We start from the raw sequence: 18489 nt of genomic DNA on the forward strand, positions 1-18489 counted from the left end.
ATAATAAATACAATTATATATTATAATAAAAATTAATTATATATAATTTTTATTATATCTTATTATAAAAAATTATATATAATTATATTACCATCACGGAGCAAAGAAATTGGCCATGGGTTTTCCCGCGACTCGACCGAAAAAAAAAAAAAAAAGAACGGGCTCGAGATCGCGTAAGGTGGCTATTAGTCGAACGTCCGGGCGCTCCCTCATTTCTGTTGAAAAGTGAAGAAACCGTGTGGACTTTACAAGCCGGATTCACCGCAGGAAATTCGAAAGCGATTGATGGCAAAATCGCGATCTTGGCCAACCACAATTATTGTCGATCCACGATGAATCGCGCTTGTTGTTCCTCGATTCCAACGTACTTCCTTGTAAATTACAATTTGTTGCTTCAACTTATCATCCGAATCGTCTCTGTAGTACGTTCAAAAAGTTGTAGGTCATCGACTTTATGTGAACAATTCTTGCTTCGACGATTGTTACGAAAGCGAGCACAGAGTGAAAAGCGTCGAGATCGCCGATCCATTCTTTTCGTTCTTTTTTTTTTTTTCTTTCTTTTTTCCACGGTCAAGAAATTATCGTCGGTGCTGGAGCATTATACTTACTGCCTTTCGGCACATGAGAAATTTGATTCCACTGTTTTCACTGTAATTACAAGTGTAAGACAGAAGAAAGAGCCGTGTTCACATCCTGCTGCGTTGAAACAATCGCGTAAATCACCGCGCTCGGTTATCAAATCGATCGTGGTCCACGACCGATCGATCGCGCCACTGCGTTACTGATCACGGTCAATCCTTTCACAACAAGTGTAACACGAATAACAAAATTGGATGCAGTATTATAAATTGTGTATTTCAGACTTTATCTTAAACTTTGTTTACATTTTAACTATTTACCATTGTAACGCAGAGTTTTGTACAAATATTACGGAAATTTTTACGGAAACGAAACTGAAGAAATCGAAAATAAGAATTTGTGGAAGTTTCGTTTGATAAAATGGAATTAATTGACAGACATTTAGTTTTGAAACTAGTCCCCTTTTAGAGGACAGACTTTTTCCATCAATCTTTACATTTACAAACAAAGGCTTACATTTATCGTTAGTCACGGCACGAAAAATAAACGATTCTTCTAGGACTTATGAACAAGCTTCTCGTTCAGTGCGATAACAAAATAATAAATATTTTTTAAATAAATAAATATAATAAATAAATATTTATAAATATTAATATTATCAATATTAATAAATATTTATAAATATTAATATTATTAATATTAATAATTATTTCCTAAAAATAGGATATAGAAAAATTTTCATACGCTTGAAAACATTAAAGGATTCATCCATTGTGTTAGTTTTGGGTGAGAAAAATTCATTCAGTCATTTTACAAAAAGAAATTACATTCTCATTACATATTCCGAATTTCACGCGTAAAAATAATAATAAATGTATACGAAGTGACATGGGTGAGAAAGTACTATATATACATTTATGTGTATGGTCGTACGTGATGTTTCAAAACAATATACAAGCATACAACACATACGTTCGAGACACATGGAGGTTGATCTACGACGAAAATCCTTTTCATTGTCTTCGTTCTAAAGGACTTTCTCATTTTGACAGAAAGTGACAAACAAACAGTAAAGCGCATTTTTCTCCCCCCTTCCCCCCGTTATATTCGAATCGAGTGTGAAAAATCAGTGTGAAAACAAGCTTCCCATCTTCTGAAGATTAACATCTACATTAGCTCCTGACATCTCGTGTCCGATAACGACGATTACTTTCCCAATTATTAATTTCTAATTGATTTTATTACACTGCCAAAGAATCAATCACCGCTCGTACATAATTTCCTTCGCGGTCAAAGTGGCTCTCAGCTGTCTCTTCGTACGCGCGAAATAGAAAGTTGCTTACGAAGAGGGAGTTGCAGCTCGGTTTTGACAATTCTCTGGAATACATACGCATTGAAATCGAACGCATTCCCCTGTGTTACTTAACACGCATATTCCCCGACAATTTTCTTGCAATTACGATGCTCACGCGACCGATGGACCACCGTGGAAAGAATCAGCGTCGAAATATTATAATATAATATATTATTAATTACATTAATATATAAATACATGTGAAAATAAATATATAAATATGTATAAAAATAAATATACAGATATATATAAAAATAAATATATAAATATGTATAAAAATAAATATACAAATATATATAAAAATAAATATATAAATATGTATAAAAATAAATATACAAATATATATAAAAATAAATATATAAATATGTATAAAAATAAAAGTATAAATATACTTAAATAAATTTTATATATTAATATATATATATATATATATGTATAAATAGTAATATATTATTAATTATATTATTATATTAATATAATATAATATAATACTAATAATATTATATTAATATAATTAATATTGTAAGATAATATAATATAAATATAATTATTATAAAGAATGTCTGCTCGGAAACTTTTTGCTCGTCTAATTAACAAAGAATGCGTGAAGTGAATCTTCGTCGAGTTTCGGAATTTCACTCTCGATTAACCAGAAAATTTTACGAAAGAAAATGAATTTCTCCGTCCGCGATCGAATGTTACGCAGAAATTTTTGCGGCGATTTGTCGATCAAGATCGTAGGAACAATGAGCAGTGGCCATGGCCTCCTTCTGTTCGTTTTATGACTACGGCTCCTAGATAAGATTCACGCGGGATAAACCTTTCGTCGCGGAAGTTTGAACAAGTGTAACGACGTTCAGCTCTTGTTGTCAGTCAGATAAAATCTGAGAGAGAGAAGTTAATTATCGTTTTCGTTGGAAACAAGTGCCGAGTCGAAAGAATAGTTTTGTACGAAGAAAGGTATCATAGAACGGGTAGTAGCCGGCGAATTATACTTTCTCGACAGCACAAAGAAGAATGTTTAAAATGATACGACCATCATCGCGATTGTCATCCCTGTGAATTTCTCTCGGTTAAGAGTGAAAATTGTGCTTGCCTGATGTCGTCGTACGTTTCTAATCTTCAAACTATCGTTAAATCTGTTGTTTCTTGAAATTATTAAATTTGCTATCGTTATCAATTTGCGCCAAGTGCATTCTCATCGTCGTTGGCTTCTTTCTGTGTAGATTTGAAAATCTATCGTTATTCCATTGTCAGATCTCTTTAATGGAAAATTTCTTCCATGAAATTCGCGTGAATTTCGAAATGATTCGAATGGATGAAATCGCTACATCAAAGTCTAGGTCCCTCGTAATCGCGTGCAACGTGAAATCGAGAATACGATCGGCGATCTGAAATTCTCAGAATTATCAATTCGAGGAGAAAATGAAGAGCGTGGAATATTCTCTTCCACCGCGAGAAGCGAAACGGTGGCAAATTCCAGAGGACGAACGAATTTCATATGTCCGATAGAACGGATTAGTCGTGATCCGTAACGATTCTAGAAAGTAAAACGAGCTAGTTGAACGCGAATATTCCAACAGCGTGAGCAAAAGTCAAACAGACAGAGAAGAAACCTGTCGAAAATTCTCTAGATCGAAATATTTTACAAGTTACTCTACGCGTGTGATATTATTGCGCTGGAATGACGTGCTACGCACGTCGAGAAATTTTTTTTTCCCAAAATTGCGACATTTTCTCAATTCTAAGTATATTTAAACGTAACCGAGGCAAAGCAAATGATAAGTTTCTTACTTCTTAGTCATTTCATTCTGTCCAGTGACATCGTACCGACGAGTTCGAAAGGAAAAGAAAAACGACGAATTATTGTATACGGTTCGGTCGCTCGTTATGGTCCGCGCAACCAGTTGCCAGCGCAAGGTGGTTAAGCATTTCGAAAAGCATATCGTAACTATTACGATTACAAATTACACGTACATTTAAACAGACAGCCAAAATGTCCAAATAATGATTATTCATTACAGCAGCATCTAGTTAGAGACTAACGCTAATTACACACTCGCGGTATTTAACGAAACTAACGCTAATTAATAGTAGTTTAAAGCTGCTCTTCGTGGTGCATAGCAATCTTCTTTTAAATATATGTCTTCTTGTAAATATCTCTTTTAATCTCTACCTATAAATTTTACTCCTACAATTAAAATACGATTAATGGGGAAAACATTTCAAAATGTTTTTCATAACAAGTTCAAATATTTTCGCGTTGAGCTTGATTTGGATTTATGGAGTACACGTATTGAACTTGATCGCATCGTTATTCACACATAATAGGTGGAACAGGGCACCTTGATGAAAGACAACCTCGTTACTTTTCGGGCCACGTTCAGCATCGTGGCGCGCATGCCATCGTTGTGTAATTTCGCGTTATCGTAAACGTGATCCCTCCCCCAAGCCGCTTGCACAATCGCATAATTTTACGACGGATCGGCGAACATTGTGTAACGAAAGAAACGAAAAGATCAGCGAATCGAGACGTACACTTACTTACTTACTTGCACGTGTTTTCCCATATCGCGATTTCGCGCCCTGTAAGCGAAAACCGTGGCCGTTGCGCGAATCACTCGGCAAAGTGGGCGCGACATTGGTAATGAGCGTGAGTGTCATTTTCGTCGAAATCGTGAGAGAAAAGTGGCCGCGAGACGAGTTATTCAAATTCAGATTTTTGTGAACACGTTGCACGAAATTTTAGAACGGACGAGCGGACATCATCGTGTCCTTTGGTCATATTTTCTGTTTACTCGCGTAGACATACTTTTTTTTTCACACTACGCGTGTTACGTACGCTTGCTTGTCGATCGTTTCGAATTTTGATGTTTCTCGTTAATGCACGAACATTTGGTGATTGTTTCAATAGTGCCGAGTACGTGCGATATTTCTCGAATATTCGTGCATTTCGGGAGAAATTGACAGAGACGCGAGGAGCAACAGGCGCCGTAACACGCGAAAATGTAGAAAGTACGCGGCGTGTAGTATGTTTAGACGTTGTATAATAACATTTAGTTTAACGAAACAGATCTCTATCCGAGATTTCTTCGTTTCTTCGATTACGTTAGTAAAATATGAATTTCTATGAGGGCTGCGGCTTGAACGAGTCTCGTAGTGAGTGAAAGTACCAATTTCTTTAAAATATTCGTTTCGTCGACCGATAATACGCTCGTAAATTTGCCAAATCTAACGTACAGCGATAGCACCATCGGTGAAAGTAAAACGCCTCTTTGTATCTGTCAATTCCATTGTCTGCGCGAGATTGAAGATGGTGAATGCACCGATTTGGATTAATTTTGACGACTTATTGAATTATTTCATCGAACTGTTCTTGACGCCCCTTGTGGACAAGTCTTGCACGTATCGTTTCATCGATCGAAGCGCTGATACCACCGGCAGATAGTTGCCTGCGGATTTTCACGTCGTAACGATAATTGACCGCTGGTATTCTCGCGGGCTGCATTCAAATAGCAACATTAAACAGTACAAAGACTTCAAGGAACAAAGACCAGTACGCGTGGCTGCCCGATTCGTCGAACATTATCCATGTACACACGATCTCTACAGTCTCGTTCAAGTTACAAGTCAGTCTTCCTCGGTTTCCACGAATCGAAATACGAAATTATCCGTCCGAGTGTCGGAGCAGATCCGAATCTCCTCTCTCGGTGAACGAAAGTTCTCTTGCTTGCCATTGAAAGAAACGCGGCTTGACGAGAATTTTGTTGTGGGGCGTTTCTCGATAAAGATCTCGATAGGTTGTATCAACTTCGATGTACGAACTTTGTCTGGGCAATCTCGTTTTTCGTAATTAAAAAAATACGCGATGCTTGATAAATCACAGTACAGTACTACGGTAAATAAACGATGAAAGTTAGAAAGAGCACGGCGCCGATTCCTCGTGATCAGGAAAAGAAACAAAAAAAGAATCCGTGCTCCGACGAAAGTCAATGCACTCAAAGTCGATGCACAATAGAGTAGCGAGCGCGAGTGTAAATTCTCGACGACGAGAAAAGAAAAAGAAACAAAATTGCACTAATTACAAATAAGCACGGCACCACGGAATTAGAAAAAAAAAAAAAAAACAAAAACGAAAAGAAAAGAAATGCTTAATCCGGCGATTTTAATAAGTGTGTCGGCCTGTTATCGGAGTAACAAGTCGAAACGTCATCGTAAAATGGTTACGCGGTCGTTCGGCTACGTTCGCCTAACATGGTAAGCCTGTGTTATAAATAATCGCGAACATTCCATACGATTAATAGCAACGAGCCAAAGTGAAATCGATGATCTCCGTTTCCTCGTTCCCGTTTCCTTTATTTTTCCACGGCCAGTTACGAAAATCGATCTGCCCGCGCTCCTGTAACGATTATTAACTCTTACTTGCCTCACAGCCACGAAATGCTTTCTCCTCTCTGATTTTCTCGATCACAAGCTGCCCGCTGATTTTCTCATCCTCCGCGTGATGTCGGGTCGACGAACCATCGTTGGATTAACTCCGAAATTCACCATTAAATTAAATACAGCAGAAAGTCAGACAATCTGAAGATCGTTTAATTCCTTAAAGCACGTCTTCTAACGTGATTTGAATATATTTCGACTTTGATCATAATACCGAGAGAACGCCAAAAGTTTCACAGAGTGCCGAAATAACTCTAAAAGTTGTAACAAATTTAAGGATAAGTCGTAGAAGCGTCGCTTTTAACCACTTGCGCTGGCAACTGGTTCGCAGACCATAACGAGTAACCGAACCGTATACAACAATTAGTCGTTTTCTTTTCCTTTTGAACTCGCCGTTACAATATCATTGAATAGAAATTATTGAGACGTAATAAATTTATTATTTGTTTTGTCCACTTAATTGTACTTAAATATACTTAAAACCGAGAAATTATTGCAATTTTGAGGCAAAAAAATTCTCGACGGGCGTGACACGTCATTCCAGCGCAAGAGGTTAACCACTGATCGCGGACCATAACGAGTGACCGAACCGTATACAACAATTGGTCGTTTTCTTTTTCTTTTGAATTCGTCGGTGTGATATCATTGGATAGAAATTATTGAGAAGTAATAAATTTATTATTTGTTTTTCCCACTTAATTATACTTAAATATACTTAAAACCGAGAAACTATTGCAATTTTGGGGCAAAAAAAATTCTCGACGGGCGTGGCACGTCATTCCAGCGCAAGAGGTTAACCATTGATTGCGGACCATAACGAGTGACCGAACTGTATACAACAATTTGTCGTGTTCTTTTTCTTTTGAATTCGTCGGCGTGATATCATTGGATAGAAATTATTGACAAGTAATAAATTTATTATTCGCTTTACCTATTTTGTTTTACTTAAATATACTTAAAACCGAAAAAATATTACAAAAAATTCTCGACGTGCGTGGCACGTTATTTCAGTGCAAGAGGTTAATCGTGAAAGGTTTCATCCTCTTACCTTCAGATCTCGTGCCACAGCAGGCTATATTAATCTGATCAGCAGAATGTTAAATAACCCAGAGATCGATCATCTAATCTCTTAATGTGATTTTTATTTATAGTGACTCGATCTTGCTAATGGATCGAAGACTTTACAATAATGTTTGAAGAACATCAAATCTTCACAAGATATCCATTAATCACTTCCTGTGTGTACATAGTAAATCAATTGATAAATTCATAGTACATAGTAAATCAATTGATAACGAGATGTTTGCTTCTCGTTTCCAGTGTCATTAAAATATCATTAACTTTTACCAAACATTATCAGAATACTTCGGTATCTTTTTCACTGATATAAGTCCAGATTCTTCAAATCGTTGCTAATGATTATTACTGTTATGATTATAGCGATCTGAATCATAATCGCTCGCGACCAACGATCAAAGTGCAATTGTTCTCCATAATTTTATTCAATCAAGCCTGTAGAATTTCCTCCCAGCATGCGTGTGTCTTTTTCTTCTTCTACGTTTTCTATGAATATTACGATAACACGCGACACCGTTTCAAAGTATTCAAATTCAATTGAAACAGGAAGCTCCTTGACATTTCGCGCAAATGCGGAGATGACGTTCATCGCATCTTCGAAATTAAGTGTCCGTCGGTTATTCACGAGGACGTTGCATTAGCATTGCAGAGCATCCTGCAGCACAAAAGTATTTTTCAAACGCTTCGTAAATTTCGCAATCACTCCGGTCACTTTTAGATTTCCGAAATGTTATTTTCAATCCGCGTTTACTTCGATATCTGTCGGACAGACTCGTTTCTGAACGTTTCGATCCACTGCAAGTCGTGTCAATTTCATCAGTCGCGTTTTTCTATTTTCAAGAGAGAAAAGAAACTGCTTTAAAATTCAAAGAAGGTATGCTTAATTTGTACACATAATCGTCTATTTAACCTTAGCAATGATATCGTTTCTTTTTGAAAGTGAAAAAGGCTAGTTCATGTCAATTTTGTCATAGTTTTTCTGCAAATGTTCAAACGATCGAATGAATTTTTTTTTCTCTCTTTTTCTTTTCATCACAATTACGCGTTTCTGTGTAAAAGTTCAGTTCGATCACGACAAAGTGACACGATCACGAGACATAAACATAAAGGCTCAGAAATCTGAAGTAAACAAGAATGATTGTGAAACTAATCGTGAGAAGTAAAACGCTGAAACTGATTCATTTTTATTTATTGTTAATTCTGTGACTTTGACAGCCTCCGATTAAGATACAGTCTGAAGAATAGATTAAACAATCTTATTTTAAATTCGACGCCTATTCATAAATTATTCGGATGGCTTTAATTGTCCATTTAATCATAGTAATTGCCACAACCAAAATCTCTCTTCGACGTTTATTAGCAAAATTACGAACGTCATTCCGTGAGAATGACGCAAACCAGGCGTCGTCGTTCAGGTTTAGTCGAGGCGCAATGAAGCCAGGATCAAAGTACGTCTCGCTTTCGAAAAACAGATCGACAGGTTCACGACGGAAATTGCGTCTGTGCTAACGCGTAACGTCTCGGCTTTCTTATGCGATTCGCGCGTTTTCTTACGTACGGAGAGACGAAAAAAACTCGGGCAAAAAGCATGTTTGCTTAATGAGCACATGGCGTGGAAGGTGCATGCAAAATAGCGTTGCGTAACTAATAGAAAAAGACTCGAATGGTAGTTGGATAGACGAGAAGTAAGAAAAATTTCGGTTGATTACGACCGAAACGTAAGAAACGGTGTTTTTTGAATTTCTACTCGTCGAATACTGTGAACTCTTCTGTAGCGTTCCTTTTTTTCTTTTTTTTTTTTAGTTTCAAAAGGAAATAATTTTGAAAAAGTTTATTTCAATAACATTAAAAATCGTTTTGTTTATTGACGTAAGAATAAGACTGAGAAATCGGTCCGAAAATTTTTCCACCTGTCGACACTGTCCGGGAATGATAAATTTCTTGTAAAGAAGTAGAAGCATTTTTAATTTGTATGACTCTAGCTGAATATACAGTATTTGCATATCATTAAATTTTATGTTTCGAGTGACAAACAATTTTTAGTAGTCTGCATGTAACATTTAAATAATTTAATGCAAATTTATGTTAATACGTGCTGCGAATGCAAGAAGATATAATAATTAATTGCTAGAATATTTCTTCACCTTTTTGCTAAAGAGTTTCCTATATATATATATATTTATATTTTTCGTAGCCGCAAATAAACTTAAGAAAAACAGACGATTTATAACTTAATACACTCTGTTTATTCAAGCTACTTATTTTTACTGTCTTACGCAGTTATATTTCTCTAAGTAAATGAAATGCATTTACGTAGGCCACTCATTTTCATCTTCGTAATACTTTGAAAATCCATTGTCGCGAAACGCATTGTAAATTTGTATTTTTATATATATATAAAAATTTATATATATCATATATAACATAAATAATATAAATGTAGATGATATATATAAATAATATAAATGTAGATAATATATATAATTATATATAATTATAATAGATAATTATATATTATATACATTTTTTACATATTGTATATGTAGACTTGAGACCCCAATTTGTAGGAACTAAAGGATAGTTGTTTATCTAAGGTTAAATAAAAGAAAATTTGTTTAATGATGATTATAAATGACGTTTTACACTATTTCCTTAATAGCTAAACTCGCTAGGCTCGCAATTCTCAATTCACTCTCTTCTTTCTCTCACTGTCTTCTCTCTTTCACTCATTCTGCTCTCTCTGACATCTCGACACTTACCCCGTTCTCTTCGACTTCTCGATACTCACTCCCTTCTTCATCTACACAAAATTCGTCATTGCTACACGCAAACACATCCATACTCTTAGTGTCTTAACGTTAGGCCTGGAGGATTCACCATAAACGATCTCAAGTCCCTAACTTTCTCTACTGTTTATGGTACACCACTTGGACATCTGCAATCATCGCAGAAAGTTTTGGGCCTTTTCCCAGAATTTGCCCAATCCCACACACACACATATATATATATATTTACACCAGTGATTCTGACATTCGTTTTTCAAATCATGCGTTTGAAGATGGCCAGTGTTACGTAATGATGGAAATCAGAGCAAAGGGAAACTCAATTGCGAAAAATAAGCGGCGAAGGTCAATTATTTAACGAAGACCGTGTTGTTCGTCGCAGTTGAGTCTCGCGATCGTCATGAAAGTCACGCTCGAAATCGACGTCGATCGCCAGTCAGTTAGATTTCAGAGTTCGAAATTAAGTCAAGGTGAGGATAACAGGCCCGTCAATTATATATCGATGAAGAAAAGAACGGGAAAGGGGTTGGAACCTCGAGTGGTGGCAGAGCGATCGAAAGATCGACAACGTTTCGACAAGGTCGACCGCTATATAGGACGTTTGTACGTACGTACGTACGTGCACGAATGTCGTCTCGTTGCGATCATAATCGTCGCTCGATCAATCGATAATCCACGCGTGTTGCCGCACGCGTACGTGTTTTCGTCGCATTAGATAATGAGCGATTTCTTATGCGAGTATCCTTGCATCAGACGAGCATTAGATGCTCGTGATCGGGATGAAATTTACTTGTCGCGGAATATTCTAAGATTTTAAGAGTTTTATACAGCGTTTAATGAGTCAACTCTTGTAAATTTTGATTGATATTCGAAAAAATATAATTTAATACAGTTGTCGAGCCAGAGAAAAAAATAATCAATTCAATCCTTTGAGGATTTACTAAAGAGTTAAGTTCGTATTGTACGGATAATTGTACAATCAATAATAAAATGATTAAGAATTCGAGAAGAGAAACGTATTAATATATGTCGAATAAATATGTCAAAAGTCTATGCTTAATGACGAATGCTTTTTAAATTTTTTTATACACTTCCCGCTTTTTTTTAGATTTTTGATAATTTACCACTCAGAGGATGAAAAATTATGTCAATTGTTTGATATTGAGATTTTTAATAATTTACCACTCGGAGGATTAAAAATTATGTTAATTTTTTGATATTGTGATTTTTGATAATTTATCACTCAAAGGATTATGTTAATTTTTTAATATTGTGATTTTTGATAATTTACCACTCAGAGGATTAAAAATTATGTTAATTGTTTGATAGTGAGATTTTTGATAATTTACCACTCAGAGGATTAAAAATAGTTAATACATTAAAATTGATATTTTTTTTTTTTAATGATTAAATCAGACAGCTAATTTTACATATAAATTTTATAATCAATGCAATGCCGTGCAAATACTTTTTTTGCAATCTTTCTACAACTGGCACATAAAATGAAATTCTATTGACTTTGAGGTTAATGCTCTAAGGTGCTGAGGTAAAAGCGGTAGACCATTACGTATACTCTCTATTGATTATAAGAAATCAAAGGGTGTGAAAGTTAATAGTTTTTTATTTCAATGGTTACGCGACACGCTGTTTCGTTTTGCTTGATGCGATTTAACGAATTGATTGACAGATCGTTAGATCTCGACGGTATGTCTTACTATCTCAATCCTCATGCCTAACATACGTAATAAGTTGAACGAAATGAGATCATTGATCCTGTAGGAATTATTCTCCCTGTCTAACTGATATTTGTTACCTTTGCTAAAGATATAATACAACAAATCGAGAGAAGAGCAATTAATGAAATAATAATTAAGTTGAAACTATCTATATTAATAAAGATGTATGAATTTATCGTATAATGAGTGAATTTATCATATAATTTATATCGCGAAAAATTGATAAAACGCCAACAACGAGTATTTCTTTTTGAAAACATCGCGAGTGAATCTGAAGCACGATGTCCAGTAATCGAACGAAGAAAATTCACCGCGGTTGCTCGCACGGATGTCGTAAAATTTTATAGAAGAGGATTCCTACCGTCCTCGAAATCGCGCGTTACGCGATTTACATTTTTCTTTGCTTTCAAGTTTCCCGCAATCTACGTGATATCATGCAAATCATGCAATCAGATGTGCATAATCGTGATCTGCGCATTAGTCATGAATTGAATATATCATTCAATTAGACATTTATTATGCTTTGCAAACCAGCGAAACAAGCAGACATGGCAAAAATCACATTCTTTTTCTTCTTTCATTAACACCGATTGAATTGTGTGGCCGGGACGGTTGTTGCATGACGAAGCGCAGCTTCGACTCGCAATTATGAAATGACCGGCTGCAGTGATACTATTAGAGACGCTGCTGTAAACAACACAGCGATTAGGAAATACGTTCGACATTAAATGAACGGTAATTACTCGATTCTCCGTCGAAATTTTCTCGTCGAAACAGGTCGCGAAAATACACAGCGTCGTGCACAAGTGTTTGAACAAGCTCCGTGATCGTTGCACAATCGTTGTGAAAGTGTACGAACGCTCGCCGTAGAAAATTTGCGTGTTACAGATATGTCGTATTTGCGCTTGTTTTGCGTGAAACGTTTTTTGAAATTTCATCGACAGCGTAACGAATTACGATCATCATTATAATATATACAAATTTATTACACACAAATGTCATTGCGTCACAAAGTAAAAGTAGTATCGACGAAAGTGTGTGGCTCTTGAATCATTGGGAATTTTTATCTAACGCGCGCGGTGCCTGTGCCGGAACGAAAAGTTTCGAAAATCATTCGCGAACGTCTACGAAATTACGTGACTCACGACACGTAATTAACACAATCGGGATACCTCCGAGAAAGCACGGATAGAAAAAAAAAAAAAAAGAAAAAAAGAATCGAGACTTGGATCGGTCGACCATGGCCCAGAACACGAGGACTCACGTGGCCAGGTCTTTCCATACCGTGTCCTCACGGTACGTCGTCCTCTGGTATGCCAACTTACGCAATTGATCGCGTCGGGACATCTCTTCGGTTTTCGAATACTAAGTATCGTCCACTATGAGACTTACGAGACTCGGTCGTTAGTCATACAGACATCTACAAAAGTATATACATACATACATACATATATATATATATATATGTGTAGCAATCTGTTCCGTGTCATTAACGTTTCCCGCTGGAAATTCATTTACAGAAGCTCGTGACAAACTCGTTCAAAGCAAAGACCGCAGGCGATCTGTTTGCTCAACGTTTGTTTCAAACAATAAATTCAGTCGAGATGCAGTTGAGCAGTTGTCATCCCCGCGTTGAAAAGCAAATGGAAAGCGACGTAACACGTACGTTTCACGAGCGAAAAAGAAATTTCGACGCAACGCTTTTGGAACTTCAGAATATTTCAGGCGTTCTTACTGTTAACCGCTTGCGCTGGCAACTGATTGCGGACCATAACGAGTGACCAAACCGTATACAATAAATCACTTCCTTTTTTGGAACTCGGTATGACAAAATTATTGAGATGTAATAAATTTATTATTTGCCTTGCCTGGGTTATATTAAATATAACGTTATATATAAAATATACTTAAAACGTTATTTTATATAACGTATATATAAAATATACTTAAGCTGTCAAAGACATGTTGTGCAATTGTAACTTGTGAGATAAAATGTGATATATATTCTTAAACTATGTATTAAGTAAGAATGGAAATAGTAAATCTATCTATAAAATATACTAAGTATATAAAAAGTTAAGTATATAACTAAAGTATATATAAAAATATAAATTGTATATAAAATATACTTGAATATATATAAAATATACTCAAGTATATATAAAATATACTAAAACTGAGAAAATATTGCAATTTTGGAACAAAAAATTTTCGACGTACGTGGCACGTTATTCCAGCGCAAGAGATTAACGAAAAATTTGTATCATATCGAGACAGTTGATCGCAGAACGTTGATTTATTCATTATGATACAGTAAGCGTTGCGATATAATTATAATTAACGATTAACGTACGAACGTAATTGAAGTTAAAAATAATTCGTTGTATCACGAGTTATGTTACACTTTAGCACATTCGATGATAAGGCGAATGCCCATGACGCGACGAGTGACGCGCGTCACCTCGGAACAACAGTAAATTAAGTAATCAAACCGTAAATTAGTTCAGGCTGCTTGGTCTGGCTATTGCGACTATTATCTACTTGCGCGGCTGATCCGCCGAATGCTCCGTTTCCTTACCACTGATCGACTCACGAATCGATGTATTATATCTCCGAATCGGCAATTACAATTCTCACGATCATGATCTTTCTTTTCATCGATCCTCAAATGACGAAAGTTAATTTCATCTCGTTAATTTCATTTCGTTGTTTGGCATATCAATTAAATTCATATATATATATATATATATATGATTATAAATATTAATTATAACTATATAATTCTATAACTATAGTCTGTAATTATAAATATGAATTATAGAAATTAAATCTTGTTATAGAAACGTATAATTGTAAAATGACAATAACGCGCGTACATTGATTAATTGTAACGAAGGTCAATTAAGCGTAATTAAAGAGTTAATTTACAAAATTAGCACAGTAAAAAGAATTAATCGAGCGGCAAAGTTATATAGAAATTTATCGAAGGATGCTCAACGAAAATTTGACGAAGGATAAAAATATAAAAGGGTTGAACAATATCGAAAGAAGATTCTTTGCTTAATTCTCGCAAGAAATTAAATAATTAAGTGAAATTTAAGTCTTAAATGTTTACGACTCGAGTCTTAAACGTTTTCACTGCAGCGAAACATTTTTCCTTTCTATTTAACTTCTGCAAGAACCATTCAGTTTCCGTATTTCCTTTTGGCGAATGCCTTGCTATTGTAATTATCACGCACTTGCCTTGCGTTATTGTACTTCAAATCACTATTCACTAGCATATGTGTGTGTGTGTGTGTGTGTGTGTTTATATAGTGGCTCACGAAATATTTAAACACTCATAGAAACATATTTTACGTAGGAAATTAAATCCTAAGTTATCATAGTTGTAATATAGTAATAAGGTTATGAAAATTGCAAGATATTTAATATAAGTGCATATTTCACGATCATTCTATCAATTAAGATTTAAGTAGAACAATAAAATTTAATTACTAATGAAATTAATCAAATTTATAATAAAATAAAATTGATAAAATTTAATAAAATTTATAATAAAATAAAATTAATAAAATTTAATTAATAATAAATCTCAATATTCAGTGAAATTATATTCAACTTCGACTTTGACCTTAAATATATTACGACGTGTCTAAAATGACTGATCACGCAGTACACTAATTTATTACTAAATACATGTTTGCAGTATATATATATCTATACAAACTTTCAAATTTATTTTAAATGATAGTCTTATGTAAGACATTATGACAAAATACATATACGTATGTATACAAATTTTCTACAACAAACGTTCACACATACTTCCTAAAGTACACGTGTCTCGATAACCATTTTCTTGATAGATCGACTTCCCTTCGTCTCGAAAGAAGTTACGTGGAAATGTCGAAAGCGTGCGTGTATGTGCCCGATTGCAACAAATACGGATAATAGGGACAACAAAGTCGCTTCTCGACATCTTGACAGACGGGATGCTACGATAATTACGAGGAATCATAATAATCATTCGCAGTCACTTTGCATGCTGTCCGCCATGATACTCGTCGCTCAAACAAAGAAACAATTTAATATAAAAAAGGATTCGACTTCGGAGAATCGCAAATTTTAACGAGACACGCTGTAAATTTGCCGCTGAACAGGATAATGACTTTTATCCAATTGTAATTCCGTTCGAAAAAAGTAAGAAACTAAGATCTATGGGCTCTCACCTGCGTAAATCATTTTTTCAAATTTTTATAATTGACTATAAAACCGACTTGTCTCGTAAGAAATGTACTATGTATTCATTCGCGTGTTGTTCGTTGTAAAAAAAAAAAAAAAAAAAAGAAGATATTCTCGTTAATAAACGAAGAGAAAATCAGACATGAGACATTCAGAGATCGTCACGTCTCGACGCGTCGACAGGACACGTTTAGAATGTTAGAATAATCGCGAGGAATATTTATTGCAATGTGTGTTCCTTGACTGGCCACCATCTGGCCACGAAATTCCACCACGCTCGTCAATCGATGGAATTCATTTGGAATCTCCTCGTTTCGGAGTGGTTAAATTTTCCCAGCCGATTCAGCGATCGTCGATTACTGTCAGAGATTGGCTACTGAAAAGTCATAGAAACGTCTTCACGGTACGCGGTCGTAGCTTTCATCCTGCTGCAACAGGTCGATATCTACTCGCGGTGAATGGTTACGAAACGGTTTGTTGGCTTTTCCTCGTTCGGCAACACGTGCACAAGTCCCTCGTAATTTAACCGCCGGTTGGAAACCGACTAAATTCGCGAGAACACGCCACATCGTGAAAGCTGCGTCGCCGCATTTATTTATCGCTGCCATTCGGCGAACGACCTTTCCCAAGCGGATCGTATCGGTTTTACGATAACGTTCGCTGTTTTCACACGTTGAACAAAGCCTAACCGAACGCCACCGCCTATTGTGTAACAATCTATGAGGATAATCTACATAATATTTATTTATCACTTCGTCATTCAAATATGGCTGATCGCAAATATTTGTTTCTTTCGTTGCACGACTCGAACGTTCCTAAACTCCTTACTCCCCATCTTCGAAACGTGTTATTTCTGTACAAGTTGCTTTTTTATTGTAAATTAATCCCAAAGATTTTTTTTTTTTTTTTTTTTTGATGTCACGAAATACAAGATGAATTTTCTTACGGCATTTACGTAATGTACATTGAGCAACAAATGTTTCCGATTTTTCTCTCGATTTTCCTTTCGATTTCAAATTCTCACGATCAAAAGCGATCAGTACTTGTAAATATTGATGCTCCTTTCTTTAATACTGAATGGAATAACGGCGAACAATTTATTTAATTATTGAATTTAAAAGAAGATACTCCTGGAGCACTTAAAGTCCAGATAAACCGTCAATAGAATGCACTGAAGAATAGCATTCGTTCTAAATTCTCCATCGTTTTATTCTATACTAAAAAATTACAAAATTACATCCCTATGTTTCGATTCATATTGATCCATTTTAATATCCAAAATTACATCAAATAACAAACAATTTATTTACTTCAAAAAGAAAATATTTTAGGAGCGCAATATCTTTTCGAAGTCCAGAAAAAAACGTCACTAGCTTAGAATAATTCTCTAAATTATTCCATAATTATTATTAGAAAATTATCATCATTATAACGATTAAAAAATTAATATTCGCAAATATAACCATATATTTCGACTCATTTTGATTTTAATTGATCAAAATTATCCAACAAGTCGTTCCATAATCTTAAAATTAAAATTAATATACTTTCCAAGACACTATACTTTCTAACATTTATGACAAATTGTAAGATTTAGCTTCAAGTCGCTAATAACCCGCGCAAGTGATTGTAGACGCGACTAAAAACGAATAAAATGAAAACTGAAGAAATTTAGAAAAAAGAAAAAAAAAAAAAAAAGAAGAAATTTGATTATTCCCCCATTGAAAAAAAAAAAAAAAAAAAAAAAAACTGTCCCCGTTTTAGGAACACTCGTCTCGTGAAATTCACAGCTTCTCGAAATCCGGAGAAAACAGAATCTTGGAGAAATGTTCTGCACGACCTTGGGCGACGATACGTTTCGGTGAAATAGGTTATATATACATTTCGCCGGTGTAAAACGGCATAACATCGGCCGCATGCCGGTGAACAGGTACGTCGTTGCCCAATGGACCGGCGAACGTGAGCTAAAAGAAAGCCGCTTTCTTACGTAAGCCCGACATGCTCGACTCTTTCTAAACGATCCTGGACTAAACGAAGTCTGTCACGGCGTACACACAAGCCATCCAAGGCTTCTAGCCTCTTCTGCCGTTCATTTTTAACGCTAGAACTCTACCGATGATTGAAACATAAAATTTCCATCAGAGACATCAAAGTGAAAAAAAATTAAGAAAACTTTATAATAATAAAGAAATACTTTATAATAATTAAAACTTTATAATAATAAAGAAAACTTTATAATGATAAAGAAATACTTTATAATATTTCTATTATTTTCTAT

General features: G+C 35.2%; 1 protein-coding gene across 4 annotated transcripts in view; it reads left to right on the forward strand.

Annotated features, from left to right (window-relative positions):
* LOC122533141 (ABC transporter G family member 20) overlaps window positions 1-18489 on the forward strand; it is a 53981-nt gene that overhangs the window by 15385 nt on the left and 20107 nt on the right. The window lies entirely within an intron of this gene.

This window comes from Frieseomelitta varia, unplaced genomic scaffold, assembly GCF_011392965.1.
Source record: "Frieseomelitta varia isolate USP_RPSP 00005682 unplaced genomic scaffold, Fvar_1.2 scaffold_498, whole genome shotgun sequence".
NCBI classification, from domain to species: domain Eukaryota; kingdom Metazoa; phylum Arthropoda; class Insecta; order Hymenoptera; family Apidae; genus Frieseomelitta; species Frieseomelitta varia.